Genomic DNA, 9,897 nt, shown 5'->3' on the forward strand with positions numbered 1-9,897 from the left:
GGGTATTTTGTAGAGGAATATGAATCAAGGAACCATGCGCATTATTGTGGTAAGTGTCGGCCATGATGATATGGATCTTATTTAAGAATGGTCCCCTTACAGTAGCCATGATGCATACTCTATAAGTATTGATGCAGTAAGTCACATGGAACCCAATGGATTCAACTTTCCTCATTTTACAGAAGTATTTCATGTTGCTGGGTAAATTTGAAAGCAAACAAGTACTTTCCAGCTTTTAAATTGAGGCATTAAGTCCCAATATCGTGGAGGATGACTTTGATCCCAGTATTTAGGAGGCAAAGGCAGGTGGAACTCTGTGAGTTCAAGGCCAAACACAAACATAAAACAAACAAACAACAACAACAAAATGAAAGCTAAGGAGCTGGAGAAATGACTCAGAGTTTAAGAGGGAACCCGAGTCAGGTCCAACATCCACACTGCAATGTAGCAGAATCTTCAAGGGTCTTATGAATAAAGGCAAACCCGAGGCCAGGTATTGGGGTGAACGCTGGAAGATCAGAAAAGCAGAACAAGCCACAGCCACCTCACCTCGCCAGTTCCTCAGCTGATCCTGTTTCCTCAGCCTGAAAACTTCTGTGTCCTCATCCAAATAGATCTCAGCTGAACTGTGCTGCTCAAAGCCTAATAGCTGAATCAGACAAATACTTCTAGTTTCTGGTCTTCATGCCCTGTATATCTTTCTCTTTCTGCCATCACTCCCTGGGATTAAAGGCTCGCTTTCTGAGATTAAAGGCGTAAGTCACCATGCTTGGCTGTATCCTTGAACTGATGGATCTCTGTCTCTGGAATGCTAGGATTAAAGGCGAGTGCTACCACTACCTATCCTCTATGTTTAATATTGTGGCTGTTCTGTCTCTGACTCCAGATAAGTTTAATAGGGTGCACAATATTTCAGGGAACACAATACCACTACACTGAAAAGCTTGTTACTACCTGTGATTCCAGCTCCTGGGGGTCATACACCTCTGACCTCAATAGGCACCTGTACTCATGTGCACACATATAAACATAGTTAAAAAATTATTAAAAAGAGGTAAAACGAGGAAGATAAAAATAAACAAAGACAAAATTAGGAAGCATAATGTATTATATAATACATGAGTAATTTTGAAATAACTGTGAAATAGTAATTTCCTTGAAGTAATCTGGGTGGTGATGGTAGAAACTGGGATTAGGGGCCAGCAATGGATCAGCAGATAAAGGATCTTGCTGCGATTACCTGAATTCAATACCCAGATCCCCACATATTAGAAGGAGATTCCTGTAAACTAGCCTCTGCGTATACACACCAAACACACACACACACACACACACACACACACACACACACACACACACACACTGCAAGTTTGAGGGAGCATAATTTCTTTGGTTGGCGAATGTCCTTTTCCAACATGTGCTAAAATCTTGGGAAGAAATATGTGTTCTGTCAAGTGTGATGAATGCAGAGAAAGGGAAAACAAGATAAGATAAATGTATCATTTTGCTTTCACAGTGTAATACATCACCCTGAAACTTAGTGGCTTAAAACCACAGCCATCCTTAGTGGCTTCAAAGAGTGTAATTGCCAGCGTGGTCTGGCAATTTAGGTTGAGCTCAGCTGGACAGTTTTGGCTTCATCTTTCCCACCATCTGTTGTGAACACTGGGTTGGCTAGGTAGGTTGACCCTTTCTCTAGAAAATTAAAACAAGGATGGGAGTCTTAAGATCGCAAACACACAAGGCAGGTGTAATAGTTCCCATTATCTGCGCAAGCAGAACCAGTAGAAAGGACACACCACAGACGGGCTGACTAGACTGCCTGACTTGATAGGAGGGTATCCAGCAATGGCTGTCACACTCTGGAGAGGCTGAGAATCCATGAGCAACTCTGTCCACGAGGCCAGCTTCCGCAGTCTCAGCCTGGGGCTGAAGGTCTGTACAATGCCTGAGAGCCGCTGGTCTTCAACACACATTGGAAGGTGGCCGAGAAGCTGGCTTCTGATGGCAGCAGTAACACAGGGTAGCCTCACTGACAGCAAGGGGAGAAGGCAGGTAAGACCACAGCACTGCTTTCCCCTGGGACCTCTGTCTGGGCTGTCTACTCTAGAGGAGGGGCTTATCCTTTCAATTAATTCATCCTGGCAACACCCTCATAGACTCACTCAGCATGTGTGTCTTAGTTGATTCCAGATGATCCAGTCTAGCTGACAATCAACCTTACCCCTCAGACATCCTAAGAATTAACCTTAATCTAAGACTATTTAGTCCCAGACTACTGGTGAACACAAGCTGCAGGGTCAGCTCTTCAGATGGAATGAACTGAAACTATCAAAAGATAGAGATACTGGAAGGTGGGAAGTGTGGCCATGTTTCATTTAATCTGCGGTCATGGGGACGAAGCTGAGGGAGGAGCTGTTAGGTTTGTTGCTGAGCTAATGGAAAAAGGAGGAAGAATTAAAAAAAAAAAAAAAAAAAAAAGGACACAGGCAAGGCAGAAAAGAGGGCATCCCATCAACGAGTGGTAAAATGTGATACAAATAGCAATAGGGAAGCCCAGAAGACCCTGGAGCGAGGCAGCAGCGGATGAAGCAGAGGGCATGTATGAGCATCCGGAATGATGGGAGCCTTGTAGCTGAGGGCCTACCAAGATAAGTAGAGCGTTTGTGTCTCTGGGTTTCCGAGTTAATGACGCCAGCAGTCTCTGGACTAGCCAAATTGTGTTGGATTTATTATTTACATTACAACTCCATTTCAAAATGAAAACATAGGCCCACATCTTCAGTGCTTCGAAAATACTGCTGCACATGCTGTAGAATTTTATATCCAGTAACAGGATGCAATTTCCCTATCAAATAAAATTGCTGTTTGTTTTCTGAACTCTGTATTATTATGGAAATTTCAGTTTGTCAGCTAGAGTGGAGATGGAGCAGACCAGAATGTGAGCGGTTTTCTGCTATCTACCTAGCATTCTGCTTCTCTTTCTTTTTAAGGCTAATATTGCTTTATGCTAATGATGCACTTTTTTTATGCTACATAACTTGATTCATAGAAAAAAAGCAAAAAAATAAAATAAAATAAAGTTCTCTGGTGGGAATGTGAGTGGACAGACAGCAAGGGAGTGTCTTGGTGGGACTTGGCTGTGTTGTTTTCTTCTCCTGCCTGACTGATAACACATTGCTGAAAACAAGTTAGGAGCTGCTAAAGGCCTGATGTAATTGCTGATTTCTGCAGAGTATGTGTGACTTTGTTCCAAAGTGACCCTAAGAGCAATGGTACCTGACGGTGCAGCTGTGTAATGCTGGGAGCAAACCCATTTTCCAGGAGAAATTTAGAGATGTCTTCCGACATTTCCTCCCCTTTTCTTTTTAAAATGTGTTGCAGTGTGACAACAGATCCTGTTAGGAAATAATGTCATTTCTGAGCTTGGCTTCTGCTAACAAAGTTACAGGGTGTGTGTCACCAGTTTAGGGAGGAAGTTATTAGTGGCATGCTTGGAAAAGATGCAGGGCTGGAGTCCGGCAGTTCCTGCTTTCTCTTCAAGTGGTCTTTGGGTCTCCTCTCCTTTCTCATTTTAGTTTGTTGTGTCAAGCTTGGCAGGCTATGGGCTCGGGCAAGAGAGCCAGCTGGGCTAGGAAAGCGAGGAAAATACCGTAGGAGAGTCTTTCTTTACAGCATCAGAAAAGAGTTATTTAACCTGAAAACCATAGAGAAATGTTCATTTTTGTCAAATAATATTTAAAGAATGTATACATGTCCTTGTTCTAAAGTTACAGCAATGACGTTAGATCCTAACAGCACAACCCTAGTTTTGACCTTGTCCCAGCTACGTGACTCATGGCAAATGACCTAAATCAATCAGTTGCAGTTTAGTGGTATTTCATAAGATGGTGGCAAAAATCAAATTTATAATATACCTGATGTAGTGCTTGGCACACAGTGATTGTTGAGCATTGATGTCTACGATTGCCGTCAGCATTATTGTTATCAGTTAGCCTCTTTACATCCATTATCTTAGCTTGATATTCAAGGTCAGTTCCAGTAGGCTGACTTCATTTTATACATATTGACAAGTAGGTGCTGAGCGCATGTAGTAGGTCCTCAGTAAGTTCTGGAAAAATATGGGAGTGAGTGAATTAATCTGTCAATACTGTAGTTATGGTGGCCTCTCTCTCTCTGTGAGTGTGTGTGTGTGTGTGTGTGTGTGTGTGTGTGTGTGTGTGTATGGCTGTCTCCTTTAAAGGAAGATTTAACCTATGAAAGCTGTTAACTGCTTTTCATAACACACAAATGCCTGGCCACCAAGAGTGCTTTTGTACTGAGGATTTATTTATGTGTTCCTTTGAAAACCCTAAGTGGACACCCAATAACAAGTCCAGTTGCTCTAAGGCATGCTGGCCTCATTGCATTATCTGTCTTATCTCTCAAGGCTGCCCTGGAGGCCCCCTTTGGAATTCAAGGGCTCAGAGGAGCTCAAGGCAAAAACAACTGCCCTCAAGGATCATTAAAATGGATGCCTTTCCTGTTTGGCTGTTTTAATAATGCTTAAAAATAAAAAAGGGCAATATTCAAGGTCCAAACTGGATTTTTCAACCTGGCTGACACATGCCCTGTTTTGCAGGGAAACCCTAACCTTATAAAGCAGGGGAAGCTTATGTTGAAAATCACTGATTTCTCTGCATTTCCACACTGTGGTCTCTAATCACCCTGCTTCCCAAGGCGTCCTGGGGTGTTATCTTTTTGCTAATGATGCATCTTCTTAGTGCCCTTAATTACACCATCTCTTGCTTTTAGTGACACCCCCACCCCATCCTCTCCTCTCCTTGTTCGAATCCTACATGTCTTTCATGTCCTAAGACAAATTCTCCCTCTCCTAGCATTCGGTTTCCTACAACTCTCTGCCTTATTTAGATCCACAGGAGCAGCATTTAATTGTTCTGTGTTCACTTTGTCTTCCTAAATAGGTCACCATCCCCTGGAGGGCAAAGACTGGGCTGTGGTCCTTCTTGTTTCTTACTCAGAGAGGCTCCAAGTGATAGATACATAGTAGATGCTGATTAAATAGGTGTTGATTGATTTCCTGCGGAGCTAACTGAAAACTAGAGGTAAAGCTGAAATAATCAAGGTGTGTGGGGGTGTGTGTGTGGGTGTGTGTGTGTGTGTGTGTGTGTGGGGTGTGTGTGTGTGTGTGCTCCCTTGGGGAGCATCTCTTGTGGAAATGCAGAAAACTCCTCCAAGGGCCTTGCCGGCTGCCGTTCTGAGAATGCCCTTCTAGTGAGCGATCATGTGAGGGTGGTGCCAGGTGTTCTTTCTGGATGCTTGTGGTTGGCATGGATCTTCCAGTATCCAAGGCACAGGGCCTCAGGGGCACTGGGGTAGGTTATATATTGAAGAATGTGCGCACACTCAGGGAATTTGGTGAAGTTCTGAGGGCTGTTCCTGGTCTTTCTGCACACTGGGCATGTGCTGTACCACTGACTCCACCCAGCCTCTGTGTACACTCCTATCACACCCCCTACATTAATATATACTATTCACGTACAAGGCAGGATGAAGACATTTAACAGAGAGAGGAAATTGGGAAGCAAGCTCTTTAGGGGTAACAGTTAGATGGGGGAGCTGCTAAGCAGAGGTGACATACTGTGGGATACTGTGTTGCTCTGGTTGGCTAATAAATAGAACACTGATTGGCCGGTAGGCAGGCAGGAAGTATAGGCGGGACAAAGAGAAGAGAATTGGGGGAAATGGAAGGTGGAGGCAGGAGAGACCTGCCAGCCGCCACCATGACAAGGGAGATTAAGGTACCGGTAAGCCACGAGTCATGTGACAAAGTATAGATTAATAGAAATGGGCTGAATATAAGAGTAAGAGCTAGACAATGGTAGGCCTGAGCTAATGGCCAAGCAGTTTAAATAATACAAGCATCTGTGTGTTTATTTTATAAGTGGGCTGTCGGACGGACAGGGCTTGGCCGGGGCTGGAGAGAAGGTCTCCAGCTACAGTGACAGGTGACTTGAGAATCAGCCTGAGACCCCAGACCTCAGCTTTCCACAGTCTACTAAACATTGAAGATCCTTCCTAGGGCAGATACTGGGCAATGTTTCCCTAAGCGATCTTTATAACCTTCAGGGCTCCCAGAAAAATCAAGGCAGACAAGGTACTGCAGCACGGCTAGAGTCAATGTTTCAGGAGAAGAAGGCTACTTCTCCCATTTTTCCAGAGCCAAGCATGAGTAGATGGATATCTTTGTGCGTGCACACTCCCTCCCCCACACACATACATTTGATGACGGTGTAGCTAAAACCACGGCTGTGGCTTTGAGGGGTAGGATCACTGCTAGGATGCACATGTGTCTGACAGCTCAGCAACCATCTTGTCATTAGGGAGAAGTATGTGCTGTCATTCACGAATCTGAGGCAGGGGCCAACTGCCTCACTTGAGTTATTTGAACAAGGATCATATAGTCACTCAGCTAAGTACTGATAAGAGTGAAAAGGCAGTGATGCTTAGATCTATGGAAATCAATGGTGACCACCTCCCACCCCCACATAAATAGACTCACCTCTAGTCTTAGGAGATGCTGGTAAAAGAGCTGTGGAACTTGGCTGCCCATTGAATAACTTTGGCATGGATTACCTTGGAAGTAAATGTACTTTGGTTATTTATAAGAAGGGATGATTCCTGATGTTGACTTTGTAATGTATAAATGATGTTTTCATCTCTATTTCCTGGTTCCAAAGTATTTCCTTTTATAAACTTATTCTTTATAAAGTAACTTCTTTAAAAAATTTAAAATTAGATGTGTGTATGTGTTGTTGTTGGCTGTTTTTTCATTCTTTGTTCTTTGGGGGCCTGCCACCCAGCTTCCAGATAAACCACACAGAGGCTTATTCTTTCTTATGAATGCCAAGCCTTAGCTTGGCTTGTTTCTAGCCAGCTTTTCTTAAATTATCCCATCTATTTTTTTGCCTCTGGCCTTTTTTCTTTTTCTATTTCTGTATACCTTTTCTTTCATTCGTACCCTATGTCTGGCTGGGTGGCTGTCCCCCAGCATCCTCCTCTCCTTTTCTCACGCCTCAGTCTTCTCTCCCCTAATTTCTCCTCCTATTTATTCTCTCTGCCTGCCAGCCCCTCCTATCCTTCTCCTGACTTGCTATTGGCCAGTTCTTTGTTAGACCAATCAGATGTTTTAGACAGGCAACGTAACAGAGCTTCATAGAGTTAAACAAATGCAACATAAAAGAATGCAACACATGGCCAGGACATGGTGGCATACACCTTTAATCCCAGCACTCTCTGTGGTTTCAAAGCCAGCTTGGTCTACACAGTGAGTTCCAGGACAGCCAATGCTACACAGAGAAACCTGCCTCAACAAACCAATATCCATCCCTAGGAAGATATGACAAAAGGAAGAGGGGAAAAGGAGTTGGGACGCATGCATATGTGTGTGTGTGTGTGTGTGTGTGTGTGTGTGTGTGTGTGTGTGTGTGTCAGAATTACAGGAATATATCCATTGAGGATAGAACAGGGTTTTGTGCACTCTATCAAATGCCCTAAAATGAGTCACATCCCTAGGCCACTTTGACTGTTACATTCCTTCTGGTGGCAGTCAAAGGACCCAGAGCAAACTGTGGTCTCCGTTTTTCTATCCTGAGCTGTAGGTCTGCACTGAGCACATGGCTCATCACTCATATTGTACAGGGGCCGACGAAGTCCTTCACCTACACATCTGCAGGGAGAAGGAAGACATGAAGAAGTCCATGCCATCGCATGCATGTCAAGAAGGAAGAAAAGGATTTGATCAAAGGAGGCTGTGAGAGAGAGGAAGTGCATTCATTACCCGGCAAGCCTGCACCCTCACCTCCCCTGGGTGCGGCACTTCAGGGAAGAGTTGAGCTGTTGGTTCAGAGCAAGTGATCCTTCTAGACTCACCATGGGCATGAATCAGGGCTGCCTTCCCCCGGTCACAGCTTCTGGAATATTTCCTGACTCTTCTGTCCTCTGGGGCAGAGAATTCTAAATGCTAGGGACTCCTTTCACTCTTGTGAATTGGCAAGAACCCTCAAGATACCATGTTTATGTTCCTTACATCTATCTACCTATCCCAAGAACCATATTTAGAAATTAAAACAAAATATTTTAAAGTATTCATGCAGCCATCTCTTTTAATCAAAGCATGAATTTGCTACACGATAGCATAAAAGTCTTAGGTAACATAAATGATATTTTTATTTTATAACAACAACAAAAACTGCTTCCAAAACAAATGAAAAATAGATGCAGAGAGAGCGTGCCTCACGGTTGTTAGCCTCCTAACATTTGTCATAATAAAAGGTAGTTAGTTTCTCGTATCTGCTCCTATATTCAATTTGCTGCAATATGTTGTTTTAATTGTTGTGTCTGAAGGGAACTCAACCTCACAGGATTAAGTGCTTGAAGCCTCACAACACTTAGGGACTGTGTTGTGGTCCACAGACCACATTGTGGTGTCTGCAATGTCCCAAATAGTACAGGAGAGTGGCTGAGGCTGGGTTCTTTCCCCTTCCGTCCATCTGTTCACCACATGCTGGGCTCCTTCCCACTCTGCCCTGCCCATCGCCTTTTTTCTCAGGTGATGAGGAAAAGTCATCTGTCAGAGTTCCTGTCCCTTGAGAGCTGCCCCCACCTATAGCTCAACTACCAAACAAGAGTGAAACAGGACTAGGCTTTGCCAGCATAGTCTTTACTGTGAACATCTGGGAAGCCAGGGCAATTGTGGACAAGCAGCTCATTGGATTTCCAGTAACCCAAACATTGGTTGTCCTTTTGCACCAAAATGTCTTGGGCGCCAGGCTGCAGTGGTGCACACCTTTAATCCCAGCGCTCGGGAGGCAGAGCCAGGTGGATCTCTGTGAGTCTGAGGCCAGCCTGGTCTACAGAGTGAGATCCAGGACAGGCATCAAAACTACACAGAAAAACCATGTCTCAAAACCACCCACCCCCAAAAAATGTCTTGGGCAAAGGGATATATTCCTGTAATTCTAACACTGGATGGGGTGTGGTGGGAGGCAGTAGGATCAGGAGTTCAAAGTCCTTGACCATGTAGCAAGTTCAAGGCCAGCCTGGGGCTACAAGAGACCCTTCCTTGAGGAAAAAACAGTACAAAACAAAACCCAAAGAGTTGACAAATTAACTCATGCCTTAGAATGAGCAGTTACAGACTGTACTGCAATCAAAAATGTGAAGGAGAAGAACCGTCATTAGAAGTGTCTATTTCTGGCCACTAACTTTCTCCCTACACTTTGTAGCTAGGCATCCACCCTAGGTATGCATTGCAAGGGTAGAGCCTACCTTGTAGAATGTGGCTTTCTTCTGCAGACAAGTGCTCTTGCAAAACCCGGGTCCCAGGCTCCAGCTGGCTTACTCACCCAGAAGAGCCCCACCATTGGGTAGAGAGGAAGAACTGGGTCGGCAACTCCTTTACTTTTCCTGACTGCACATCAACGTCATGGTGGGTGTCCCACAGTCCTCTTCTGTTTCTTTCGAGGTTGACTTTCTCCCAGGCATCAAGGTCCTAGTCCAACATTCCTGAAGATGTAGGGCCTCTCTTCTCATCCCAACCAGACACAACTCTTTTTGGTGAGCTCTAGGGTCCTAGTATTTCGGTTTCTAGAGTGGTTAAAAGGAAATTTTTTGGCGGGGGGGGGGGGGAGAGGACTGGGGATATCAACTCAATTCTTTACTCATTCTGAATCAAGGTCTGAAAATAGATTGTGTGTGGTATGACCACATCATTTGGGGGCCCAGACTGAAACTTCTTTGAGTGAATAAATTTGAAATAATTTCCCTTCATGTGATGAGGATGTTGGGATCGTCTTTCTACTCCTCCCACAAGGTGAGACCTTTGTAGAGGCAATA

The 9,897-nt window shown here is 44.3% G+C and overlaps 1 long non-coding RNA gene across 1 annotated transcript; it reads right to left on the bottom strand.

Moving 5' to 3' along the window:
* Positions 1-1,345: 1,345 nt before the first annotated feature.
* On the bottom strand, positions 1,346-6,621 carry LOC118594432. Its single transcript, XR_004946384.1, has 3 exons — positions 6,563-6,621; positions 3,280-3,697; positions 1,346-2,032 (listed from the first exon to the last, which is right to left on the bottom strand). It is a non-coding gene; the product is annotated as an uncharacterized LOC118594432 (long non-coding RNA).
* Positions 6,622-9,897: the final 3,276 nt, after the last annotated feature.

Source organism: Onychomys torridus, chromosome 13, assembly GCF_903995425.1.
Source record: "Onychomys torridus chromosome 13, mOncTor1.1, whole genome shotgun sequence".
Classification (NCBI taxonomy): domain Eukaryota; kingdom Metazoa; phylum Chordata; class Mammalia; order Rodentia; family Cricetidae; genus Onychomys; species Onychomys torridus.